The following is a 13,302-nucleotide window of genomic DNA, read 5'->3' on the forward strand; positions in this document are numbered from 1 at the left end:
AAAAATGGAGCCACCAGTTATGAACAAATTCACATCACCCTCCTCCAAATCTATAAAAGTATAGAGTTCTAAAGACATCCTGACTTCATCCTCCCTCCTCCAAGAGAGTGCTGAACTTCCTCCCATCTAAGGATGCCCTCTGTACCTGCAACACAGAGGCCTACCCCTCTAAGACTCTCAGCCATCAGTTATACCCTTTTCCTCCTCTCCAGCAGCTCCTTCCTTTAGTTCATGAATCTGCTGTGGTCCCTCAGTCCTGAACTTCCTCTAGCTGTCATCCCTCAAAATCAAACTATTTGAAAGAATTTCCAGATTTTCTACTTTCTCATGCCCCATTCATGCTTTGGTCCATTTCAATATGGTCTTCACTCTGTCATTCCAACAAATATACTCTTCAATAAGTCATTGCTAACCTGATTGCCAACTTCAACGGTCATTAGCCCTTAGTTCACTTCTCCTACCAGTTGACTATTGGTCATTCTTCCTTTTTGACACCCTTTCTCTCAATGGCTATAAATCTAACTCCCTGTCCTCTCCTCCTCCCTCTTGGAACTGTCCTATTTTGTTTCTTCCTTGTCTTCACCTGCTTCTTAAGTGCTGTTTCTCGGGCTTCAGTTATCTATTCTCTTCTCACTATTCCACTATCCTATGGCAATCTCAGTCATATCCCCTGATACAATGATGACTACCAAATCTTTATTCCAATGTGGGCACTCTCTGGAGCCAGATTTCTCACAAAACATGTGCACTTGGATGACCTACAGACATTTTCAGTTTAATGTTCCATAGCCAAATTCATTACCTATGTTCCTTACTCCTTGCTTCAGGAAACAGCAATACCATTTACCCGGGTCATTAACTGACCATTATCCTAGACTCTTCCTCACCCTTTACATCCAAATAGCAGCTAAGTCCTGTAGAGTTTCACTACCTTGACACATTCTGCATTTCCATTCCCTCATCTCCATTGCCATGGATACTGACTCAGCCCAGGACATGATCACTTCTCATTTCCACCATTGCAACTGTCTCCTAGCTGGTTTCCTGCCCCGAGCTTTGCCCTTTGTACTTTGTCTTTCAGAAGACTGAGCAATCTTTAGAAAATGAAAACAAGAACTTCACGATCTAGTTTAAGACCTTTTGATGGTTCGCCATTGCATACAGGTAAAATGAAAGTTCTTAGCATTTAATTCATGCATTGGCCCTTACTATGTCTCCAGCCATTTCTAGTAATTCTCCATCCATTCAAAATCTATTCTGCATCTCTACTCACTCACATTCCCCAAACACACCATAGCATACTATATCTCTGTGCCTTTGTACATGTAGTCACACTTGCAGGTACACCTTCTTTTTCCTGTTGGCCCAGAGAAGTCCCACCCATCCTTCCATGATCATGTGGTGAAGTCCAAATAGCATTCACATTGCACGACAATGTAATTCGTTTTCAGAATTACTTGCCCTGCTAGACAGACTATAAGGTCCTTACAAGCAAGGGCTGTATCCTTTGCGTTTCCTATTACCATATCATCAGGGCTTAGCAGGAGGCTATTATATTGCTATTAGAATTTATCATTGTCATTGCTATTGAGTAATTGCTATCAGAATATAAATACAAATGTATGCCTGAAATTCAAATCTCAATATTTAAAACGTTCAATAACAAAATAGATTTTTGTGGTTGTAGGGTTTGAGGAAAAAATATCAAAAAAAAAAAAAAAACAACCAGGAGAATTTCATCTACTTAATGTGGTTTAAATACTCTCCAGACTGAAGGCAATAGAGATGTCTGCCTGGGTCATTGGTGTTGTCCTTTACTGAGAATGTAAAGGACCCACTCAAGTCTCTGATGAACCAAATCAACTATTTGATATAATTTTGAACAAGCCATCTACGTACACTTTAATAAGAATTCTGATTTTTATTCTGATTCTCAGTTGTCAGGGCATAGCAGAAATAGCATAAGTTTAAGTATCAGACAAAGCAAGGTCTGAATGAAAGTTGAAATGTTTTATTGTTTTGTGACTTGGAAATGCTGAACTTTCCTGAAGCTCAGTTTTATCAGTGGTCATCAGGATTGTTAGAGCAATTCACCCAAACCCTTCACACTCAAATACCTAGTACCTAATGACTGCTCAATAATGTTTACTTCCTTCCCCTTTACTGAATGAAATTGATTTTTGTGCATTTTTATCTAAGCATATTTTTTACAAAGGTTACAAAAATCTTTCCCAGTACCAAGCTCTTTCCTCTTTGCACTGACAGCCTAGTGATAGCTTCTCTAGTCCAAGAACTCTCCAAAGACTTTTAGGTTTTCTTTTTAGAGAGAGTAACATCTATTGTCTTCTTTTCTCAGCTAAGACACACCAAGAAAAAAAAATCAAATCATAGAATAGATAAAAACATTGATTTACCTTAAATGCTAACCTTTTGCCACCAGTTGCTTCAAACTGAAACTATGGACGCTGTCTCCTGCATCTAGGAAAACTGGTCCCTCCCAAGCCACCTTAGCCTCCTCCCTCTTACCTGTCTTCCTCAGAGGCCCTGGTCCACTCTCTTAGTATTAATTGGAGGGCCTGGGATCACTGCTGCAGATTCACAGCCTGATTGGCTGAGCTCACTGTCAATCTCTACTCTGGTTCTTCCTTTTCTGAAGTTTACACTCCTGTTGCCTAGGAAATCTCAGTGACTGTGAAAGCTCAAGCCATTTGCACTGGGAGAGAAGCCAGCCAGAAGTTTTGCTGGCAATGGTTTGGTTTCTAGAACAGCATCAAAACTTGTCTCCCATATTGTGTAAGGTAGTGCTCAGCACATTGTCTTCTTTCTTTTAGGCAGCACCTTTCTGTCCTTCTGTTGTCCCCAGAAAGCTTACTGCTAGGGTGCCTCATTACCAGGTGAGACTTAAAACCACAACCCTTGGGAGCAGGCAGGAGTAATTATAGGTGATTCACGGTTCTCCCTCCTTCTCTGCATTTGCAGAGGATGTCATTTCTGCTGTTTTCATCCTTGGTTTCTTCTCTTCTTTTCTCTTTTTGTTTCTTTTTACTTCTGTTTTTCACACGTTCCCTAGCAGTTACTTTGCCAGATAAGAAGAAATCTAGTGGCTTATTTAGAGGAAAATATCTACATTATGCTCTCTTTCATTGTGTATCTATGACATCCACCCTACCCTTGCAATTCCCACTCCTGCACGTCCTGCTCTCAGGAGCAGGCAGGTATAATTAGTGCTGATTCAGACCTTACACCTCTCTCTTTCTCTCTCTCTGACACAAACACACACACACACACACACACACACACACACCTCTGTATATAACGTAATCCTGGTTGTGTGCGAAATCCTTCCAGTATAAGAACTCACAGAACTGAATAGATGCCAGGCACCCAGCTCTGCAGACTTCTAGGTAAGTTCTTTCATGGATTTGACAAGGGCTTGGGTCATTTGCTATATCTGCAGGGAATATATGTAGTAGCTATTTCATCCTTTTATCTGAATTGTCTGAAGAATTGTCCCAGAATTAAGTAATTAGAACTATGGTTCTTCCAGGGCAACCTCAGATCTCTAATGTTTTCTTTTCAGTGCTTTAACCCACAAGATATCCTGCATTTGAAACTTTTAAGAAGAAACTTGATTCCATCTGTGAATGCAAAAGCAAAGATGAGGGCATGGGCATTTAAATATGAAGTATTTCTTGAAAGCCACCTACCAGAGAGTAAGTTTGGTGCAATAATTTAAGAAAAGATAAAAAAGAAACAGAAAAATTGAGACAACGGACAGCATGATGGAGCCACCTTGCAAGCCCTCAATAGTCTGCCTCCAGGCTGTGTCAAATAAAGTAAAAAGAACAAAATCTCTGGAGTACTTAAGCAACGCTTTCGCTTATTTCTACTGCTAGCAACTGGTGTAATTCCAAGGGTTTTACCAGTTCAAAAAACTGGATCTGGGTTTGTGGTATTGGGTTTCTGACATGATTGATTATATTTTAAGGCATAAGTATTCTTTCCAGTGGTAAAGAAGACAATGATAGTCTATGGTGTAATGTGGTAACAAGATTTGTAAAATATTACTACTGGATTCCTAATCAAATATTCATAAAAGGCAAATTTCTGGGTAATCATGATATCTTAAAATATTTTAGTCAAACTAATAAATGTAATGAGGATGACTGCTTGTAACTGTGGTAGAAAAAGTAAAGAAAAAGGATGAACTCAGGGCTTGAAATTCCAAGTTCAAGCTCCACATAAATGATCTGAAACCTTCTATGTCTTCCTGGAGGAATGTACTTATCTCCCATTGTCATCAGCCTGAGGTTTCAGAAAATCAAATCCGGAGTCTCATCCTGAGAGTGGCAGAATTACAGTGCAAATTGAATTCCCAACCAAGCAAAGTATCTTCTGCTAAACTGAGGGAATTGATTGGGAAGGAATGAGATTCTGAAAATTGGAATGAAACATATAGGGCAGATCCTGATGAAGCTGAGGACACTTAACCTCTAAATTCTCTTGCATCTTCTTTGCCAGTAGGAGCAACCCTGCTATGCATGTCTGAGAAGCTTCATCCTGATTTTTCAAAGGAAGGTGTACTAGCACCTCTGAGGTATTTTAATTGGAAGACCCTGCTGATTATCCTCAGAATCTACTTCCACCAAGCCTCTTGGCTTGTAGAACTATATCTATATCTATATCTATATATAGACTCTAGTCCCAACAGGCTTGAAAGAGAGATTAAAATTGTGAACCAATGGGAGACATACTACATACCAAAAGTAATGCGTATTTTTTCAATTTATACAGACAGAAATCTGGTGAATACATGTGAGAATTTAAGTTAATAGTGTGAAATAATGGTAGAAGGAACATAAAGTTGACTCAAGATTAATTTATTGATACAGGCCCACAAAGCACAAATTCTCAATATAGAGTTGCAGCTTGATGGGTTTGGTTGAGTTAAAGATGAAACAAAGGGTGGCCTACACTAAATGAAGCTGAAATACCAGAATTGCCTTGGGACACTGAAAAGGAAGGTATCTAAAGGCTTAGGGAGATTGAAATGTTGGACTGGATTTATGATGCAAGACCTGATTACTAAGGGAAATTGAGGTGCTACTACACATTGATGTGAAGAGTAAGCCTTAAAAGGAACAAAATCATGTGATTTGCAGGGACACAGATGGAGCTGCAAGCTATCCTCAGCAAACTAATGCAGGAACAGAAAACCAAATATTGCATGTTCTCACTTATAAATAGGAGCTGAATAATGAGAACACATGAACACACAGAGGGGAACAACACACAGAGGGGAACAACACACACTGGGGCCTGTCAGAGGGTGTGGGGAGAGGAGGGAGAGGATCAGGAAGAATAGCTAATGGATGCTGGGCTCAATACCTAGGTGATGGGAGGATCTGTGCAGCAAACCACCATGGCACACATTTACATGTGTAACAAACCTGTAAATATACCCCAGAACATAAAATAAAAGTTGGAAAAAAAAAGTAGTGAATACTATGTTTTCGTCTTCTTTGTAGCACTTGTCATAACTGCAATCATCTCTTTGGTTTACTGTTATAGGTCATTAAAAAGAAGAATAAGCCTGGAATAAAGTAACTCTGTTAGCACATCACTAAGTATGCCCATGCCCCTTTATTAAAGTCAACAAAAAATCTACAATAACCCAATTTAGTAAGGAAAACTAATAACCCCAACTCTTCAAGAATGAATATTTGGGTCCCCTTCCCAGTCAGGCAAAAAATCAATTGTGGTACTTGCTGAGGGCAAAGGGCATATGAAATACAAATGCTGGCTATCACCATATGATCAGTTGTGAAAGGATTGTAAATGTTATGAGAATTTACCTTGTATTTTGTTATGAATTTGTGTGTGTAGAATACTATTGTATTCTTCTCACTCTATCTCCTTAAAATCTAATAGATTACTTCACAGTATTTATGTTACAGAATATCAAGAATGAGAGTGAACATCACCCAAGGACCTCCACTCTGGGGAAGAGTTAGTACATTCCCAGTATGCTATAGAAGAGTTGTATAAAACTGTGTTTTTAATGTCAACTTGACATATGCCATTGTACCTAGATATTAAATCAAACCCTAATCTATGTGTTGCTCTGATATTATTTTTAGATGTGATTAATATCTACAATCAGTTTATTTGAAGATATTCTACCTCAAGACTGGAATATCAGTTCCCACCCAAGAGTGTCCAGCCTGCTGGCTTGCTCTACAGATTTCAGATTGCCAACTCTTACAATTCCAAAATCATTTATGCCAATTCCTTGAAAAAATAAAGGTATCCTACTGCTCTGTTTTAATGAGGAAATCTGACTGATAGACTTTGCAAAGCAATTGGCTCCATCTTCAACAAAAACCATGGAGTGGTTCCAGCCCAAGAGAACCCAAACAGAAAAAACAAGAAACAGTGGACTTAGTGGTGAAAGGCAATTGGCAGGCGATGGGTAGATTCATTGGAGATACAAGTTAAACTGTAGGGTGACTAACTTGCCAGAGGAAACTGGGAAAAGACAGCCAGGAAGAGCCCTTCTTAGGTCCGAAAAAAATCTCAAACATTGTCTTTAAAAGCTATCATTTTAAAGGAATCTGAATTTGATAGGATCAACCTGTTTTATACTAGATCATTGATAAAAACAGTATGGCAATCAGCCGATGATTACTAGAGCTAAATCCAGGGATGGTCCGATAAAAGAAAATCACAGTCAAGCCACAACATTCTGTCCCTGCCCTCCAAAAACTCATGTCCTTATCACATACAAATACATTCACTCCAATCCTCTAATTCCAAAGTCTTAACTGGTTTCAGCATCAACTCAATAGTCCAAAATCCAGAGTCTCATCTGTGAACCTGCAAAATCAAAATAAGGTAACAACTTCTAAGATACAATGGTGATACAGGCATAAGACAGACATTCCCATTCCAAAAGCGAGAAAGAGCACCCTTCCACGCTCGCTCTCCCAACAAAAGTAACAGGCTCCAAGTAAGACCAAAACTCAGCAGGGCAGGCAGACATTACATTTTAGAGCAAGAGAATAATCCCTTTTGACTCCATGTGCCACCTCCTGGACACACTGGGCTAGGATTGAGCCCTCAAGGCCTCAGGCAATTCCACCCCTATGATTTTGCTGCATGCAGCCCACATGATAGGGGTTTGTGGAGGTATGGGGGAAAGCCAGGAGAAAAAAGGCTGGGAAACAAGAAGTGCAATAGTGAACACGTGAAGACAAGCTTCACCAGTTCTTCCATTTCACTTTGGGTAAGCCCCAGCCCAGGCACCTATATTCCAACTGCCCAAATCCCTGATCTGTGGCAATCTTCCACCAAAGATTTCTTCTGTGACTCATGGTCTCCATGTCAGTGTCACGAGCTTCTTCTCTGTGCTCATACCTTAGGCATTTCTTATTCCAAGACACATGTTGCATTCTAACCAGAGATTTTATGGAGATACTGTGTCCGAAAGAAATAACTGCATTGGTGGAAAATATGGCACAGAGCTGTGAATGTGAGTTGAAGGATTCTTGATGGACAACCAATCAGGGCTATCTCTGGGATCCTTCACTTTGGAATTTTATGTTACTGTAGGAAATAGAAATATGGGAGCTAAAGGTTGAGTCCAAGAAACTTCCATTGGAGGGAGAAATGTGTAGTCAACATTTACAGCCAAAATCCTTGAGATTGAAATGTATTAGGTTGGTGGAAAAGTAATTGCGGTTTTGCCATTACTTTCAATATTTGGCAGGATATTTCTTATTTGGGGCCTGAATTTTCTGCAAAGTCAAATGAAGACATTCAGGAAAATTGTGAGATTGTTCTAGAATGGGCGATGTCCTAGTCTCTCTTGCAACTGGTTGCAATGGATGCATGTGTGGTCACCCCTTCTCTAGAACAATCTTCGGATCCTAAGGAAAGAAAAGTTTGATTCTTAGGAGAGATACAAGTTCCATCACACTAATGTGTCAACCTTACATAATGACATTTAGAAAACATGATTAGGTATAGAGTTTATTCAAGTGCAAACCTTGAGGATGACCACCCGGAAAACACTGACTCCAAACAAATGGGGTCAATGTTCTGAAATGAAGTTAAGATTTCACTTAAAAGGTAGGAACAGAGAAGTTTTAGCAGTATTACATTTGCCATACAAGACCAGTGCATACATTACAGCAATTTGATTGATTACAGATTGCTACATCCCCAGGAAGATTACTTTGTTACTGCTTAAGAAGGGGCTAGGACCTGAGAGAGTCTTATCTCTGGCACCTCTTGGTCTTCCTAATTATCTACCATAGAAGAATAAAGAAGGAGGTTAATCTATAATCAGAGAAGCATAAATTGCAGATGCATGCTACTTGACTGCATGCTATGTAACTCACATTCCTCCCAAGGCTCAGAGTAAGTTAAAGTTCCAACAGCTGTAAGTTTGAATCATTTAATTTTACATACGTCTTCTCCTAAACCATGCTTCAACATGGGCGTTTTTCTTGAATCTAAGAGTCTTGGCATCAGAGAAAGCCAGATCAAGAAAGAAGGTACGGCAATAGCCAAAAATTAGAAGCAAGTGTTATTTGGGAGCTGAAGTCCCATAGCGATTGGATTCGAAGTGGAGGCTGTGGTGCTAGAGAAATAGTGTGTATCTGTGGGAGTGACTATTTTTAACACCCACACTTGTGTGGTCTGAGGTAATAAGGAATATATAAAGTGAAAATCCCCTACCCCTCAGAATGCCTGCTCTTACTCACATTTTATCCATGTAAGAAGCAGAGAGGGGTGACCACACATGCATCCATTCATGGTGGGTCTTGAGCCAGAGTGCATTCTAGGACAAAGCCTGGGATTTTAGCACCTCACAAACCACATCAACTCCCTCTTGAAGTCTGAGGCAGGGAAACAGTATAATTGAAGAGATAAGCTTTTATTTTCTCCTAATGATCAAGAAAAACGAACAAGCAAAAAAAGATTAACACAGAGTCACAACTTTCTAAAACAGTTTTTGTTGTTGTTTTTTTGAGATGGAGTGTCACTCTGTCGCCCAGGCTGGAGTGCAGTGGCACGATCTCGACTCACTGCATCCACCTCCCGGTTTCAATCGATTCTCCTGCCTCAGACTCCCGAATAGCTGGGACTACAGGCATGCACCACCACGTCTGGCTAATTTTTGTATTTTTAGTAGAGACAGGGCTTCACCATATTGGTCAGTCTGGTCTCGAACTTCTGACAGGAGATCCAGCCACCTCGGCCGCCCAAAGTGCTGGAATTACAGGCGTGAGCCACCGCGCCCGACTCGGAGTAAGAAATCTTGAGTCAACTCCTCATGGACTATTAGGAAGGCTGGGTGTGCTCTTGCAAACGGTGCCTCGATTTCCTTAATCCTTGGTATCCCCCTTAGGAAAACAAAAGGGAGAGGTCGAATTAAATGAACTCCTTGGTTTCATCCAGCTCCAGGAATCCCAGATTCTCAATGATCTTAAATTGATCTAAGAGAGAGCCCACCATCCTTTCAGGGTGGGCGTAAGAAGGGTCTTGGGGAGGTCCCTCCTTTCCCTTGGTATATTTTCTCTTTTATCTTCTATTCCCTTGGGGGTAAAAGTAAAAGAAATAAAAATAGGGACACAAAATGCAAAACTAACTGCCCAAGTTATCCTTCAAAACCTTTCCAGTAGCTTGAATGAAAGATAAAAGGGCTTCCAAAGACCCGATTGTCCAGGGGTCCTCTCGTCGCCCCAGTCAGTTCTCTGGGTTTCCTATGGACGAAAACAACCCCAATTTGCTGTGGCACGTCCAGGAGCACCTTTCCTCGGTCTTTAAGGGCCTGAAAATGCTTGCTACAATTTCTCCTTCACCCACTTAGAAGAACTGAATGAGCAACGGAACATCTCTTCAGCACTGAGGAAGGCTGCCCTGGGCGAACGTATTGGACTGGGAAATTAAATGCTGGCTCCAACCTTGCGCGATGCAGCGCACGTCCAGAGCTGGAGAGAGGAAAGGAAACTTCCGTTTTCTCCAGAATTGTCTTTTCCACCCTGGGTTAGAGGCCCTTCCTGGCTCCGTGGCCCCTACCGTCCTCTTCCTTTTCCAGCCCGAGACGCCAGCCCAGCGTGGAAAACTACCTGCATGACCCTCTGACAGAACTGCCAGTGCCCATGTGTGGTGCCTGGAACATGCTTGTCTCTGCATTTTCCCGCCAAGCACTCAAGAAGTGTGGATGCTGTCAGGATTTCGGCGGCCTCTGAGAGCAGAATCCCAAAGAGAAGGAAGCCCACTAGGAGCAGAGCCCAGCTGCCCAGCCATGCACACTCCTGCAGAAGCCCCAGAACCCAGCCCTTAGGCTGTGTGCCCTGCACCCGCTTAAGGGACCCTGTGCACCAAAGGCACTGTCTATAGGCTTGAGAAGGGGTAGGAGAGGAGAGCCTGTCTATCTTCTCTTCTGTCTGTTCCCTCTCACCCTCTGCCCCTTCTTACTCAATTCATGATCGATTAGATACCCTATTCTCACTCTCCCAAACCAGCCGCAGTGGAAAGGGGGGATTGGTGAACTGAACCTTGAACCCTGCCCTAACCACGTAAGCACCACTCTCCCCTCCTGGAAATTAGTATGAACCAAGAAAACTAGGGACCCTAAGAAATCACGTGGATGACAGCTGCAGCTTGAGGTGACAGGAACCCATCTCCCTTTTATGGGTCCTTCCCTGACCTTATGGTGCCACACTTCCTTTCTTATTCTGATGACCTTGTCAAACCCAAATAGCTCACATTGAGAGATGCTGTCTCTAAAAGAAACCTTTTGGAGACCCTCTTTAAAAGAAATGGGCATTCCAGTGGGAATACACATGGGCATATTCAGGGAGATAAAAGAAGACAATAAGGCTTTTTTAAATGAAAAATGAGGAGGGTTACACAGGTCATTTTTAGACAATTATCCTTGGCTAGAAGGATCAATAACAAGGGTGACATCAGTCCAAGGTAGGATAGGCAGTTGCTGGACAGATATCCTCACAGAAGTATTTTTTTGTGTAAGGGTGCAGTGGCCTAACCAAGGTTGTGGTTTTTGCAGTCTTATGTGATAGTTCTTGTTATTAGGGATACTGTGTGAGAACCTCCCTTCACCACCTTCCCTGGCTCCATTGGTCAGGGTTTTAACACAGGTGACTCCATTTTGATTCTGACAACTTTCATAACCTTATACGGACATCCCTATGCTTCATTTCCCCGGATACCTGTATAAAATTTCTAGCTAGTGTCACAAGCTCAAGAACTCTGGAAGCCAATCCCCAAAAGATAATGATCTACAAAGGGGAAATGGCCTACGATTATTACTCAGGCAGACTCCTTAGAAGATATCATATCCATAAAATGATTCTAGTGTCCAAACGGGTTAAGCACCCCTGTATTTTCATTTCTTTATTAAAAGCATAAGTCTCTAAAGTTTACATTATAATCCTGAATAAGTATAAAATAGAATTGGGGCTTTTTCCACAATCTTCTCAGGGACAATTTGAAGACAGCTTACAATTTTACCCCCTTGAAATGTCAGCCCTGGCAAGGGGTGGGCACACTACTCCCAAATACCATCTTTGCATTCCCCATCCTCAATATAATGCTGCCTTTAATAAAGGATTTCAGTGCAATTCTCAAACAGGCAGAGCCAGGCACAGTAGCATGCACCTCTCATCCCAGCTACTCAGGAAGCCGAAGCACGAGGATGGCTGGAGCCCAGGAGTTTGGGGCCAGCCTAAGCAACATATTAATATCCTGTATCTAAAAAACAAACAACAAAATGACAGAGAAAGTCCTTCAATGCCTACATGATGAAGTGGGCCCTTGAATTCTGCTTTGCACTATTACATGTCTTCTGTCTATAAGCCTTTTTAAAAAAAAAAAATCTGAATTTAAAGTATTGCATCCTTAGACATTTCTGCAACACAGGCATGTCCATTGGTCTCTGAGGAGTTGATGCAGAGGGCAGGGGCAGGTCTTTACCAGGCATCACAGGGCTCCAGCCCATTTATTATTTTTGGACCTCCAATAACGCATTAGCAAACAGAGAATTTGTTTTCTCATCCTAAACTTATTCTTTAACTCAACAAGCATACTAATAGGTAATCATCTGTGAGGCACTGTTTGGTTGCTGCACAGAGTACATTGAACAACAAAGACAAAACGCCTGCCTCCCAGAACTTACATCCTTGTGGGGGAGTCAAATGATAACAAAATAAATAAGTCAAATATGTGGTGTGTTAGTGATAAATAACATGGAAGGACACATGAAGGGTGGGGTACCAGGGTGATTCAACTGAACTCTTAAAAATCTCATATCCCTGTCAGAGAGTTCTGAACAATGAGTATTTGATATTAAGAGGTTACTGTTGATTTGAGGGTGTGTTATAATGTTACTGTGGTATGGAAAAAGAGAGACTCTCAGAGATACATTCTAAAATATTTACAGATGAAATGCTATGATATCTGGAATTTGCTTCAAAATTCTTTGGGTGACAAGGAATGGAAAATGAGTGGGGGCACCGAAAGTATAAAGAAAGTTGGCCAACGTAGTAGTCCATTCTAACACTGCTATAAAGAAGTACCTGAGACTGGGTGATTTAGAAAGAAAAGAGGTTTAATTGGCTCACGGTTCCACAGGCTATTACAGGAAGCATGGCTGGGGGTGCTCAGGAAACTTACAATCATGGTGGAAGGTGAAGGGGAAGCAGGCATGTCTCACAGGGCTAGAGCATCAAGAGAGGAAGAGTGAAGGGGGAAGTGCTACACACTTTCAAACAACCAGATCTCATGAGAACTCATTCACTGTCATGAGAATAGCAAGGGTGAAATCAGCCACCATGATTCAATCACCTCCCACCAGGTCCCTTCTCCAAAATTTGGGATTACAATGCAACATGAGATTTGAGTGGGGACACAGAGCCAAACTGCATCAGCCAGGAGTGGTAATCACTGAGGCTGGATGGGAGACACCAAATACCGCTTTTTTTTTCTTTCTATTTTTTTGAGACGGAGTCTCGCTCTGTCACCCAGGCTGGAGTGCAGTGGCGCGGTCTCGGCTCGCTGCAACCTCCGCCTCCCAGGTTCACGCCATTCTCCTGCCTCAGCCTCCTGAGTAGCTGGGACTACAGGCGCCCGCCACCACGCCTGGTTAATTTTTTGTGTTTTGTTTTGTTTTGTTTGGTTTTGTTTTAGTAGAGACAAGGTTTCACCGTGTTAGCCAGGATGGTCTCAATCTCCTGACCTCATGATCTGCCCACCTCGGCCTCCCAAAGTGCT

At 41.7% G+C, this 13,302-nt stretch overlaps 1 protein-coding gene and 1 long non-coding RNA gene across 3 annotated transcripts in view; one reads left to right on the forward strand and one right to left on the reverse strand.

Annotated features, from left to right (window-relative positions):
* Positions 1 to 2,496, reverse strand: part of CAPSL (calcyphosine like) — a 39,829-nt gene extending 37,333 nt beyond the window's left edge. Inside the window, exon 1 of the mRNA XM_002815488.5 lies at positions 2,415 to 2,496. The gene's annotated coding sequence lies outside the window, so the exon portion shown is untranslated. The remainder of the gene's footprint in view (positions 1 to 2,414) is intronic.
* A 179-nt stretch (positions 2,497 to 2,675) lies between these two features.
* On the forward strand, positions 2,676 to 6,333 carry LOC112133462 (uncharacterized). 2 transcript variants are annotated; one of them, XR_008525059.1, is made up of 4 exons: positions 2,676 to 2,793; positions 3,349 to 3,404; positions 3,581 to 3,713; positions 6,141 to 6,333. It is a non-coding gene; the product is annotated as an uncharacterized LOC112133462 (long non-coding RNA). The 2 variants fall into 2 exon arrangements; XR_008525061.1 differs by having other exon boundaries at positions 2,685 to 2,798.
* The last annotated feature ends 6,969 nt before the right edge of the window (positions 6,334 to 13,302 follow it).

Source organism: Pongo abelii, chromosome 4 (assembly GCF_028885655.2).
Source record: "Pongo abelii isolate AG06213 chromosome 4, NHGRI_mPonAbe1-v2.0_pri, whole genome shotgun sequence".
Taxonomy (NCBI): Eukaryota; Metazoa; Chordata; class Mammalia; order Primates; family Hominidae; genus Pongo; species Pongo abelii.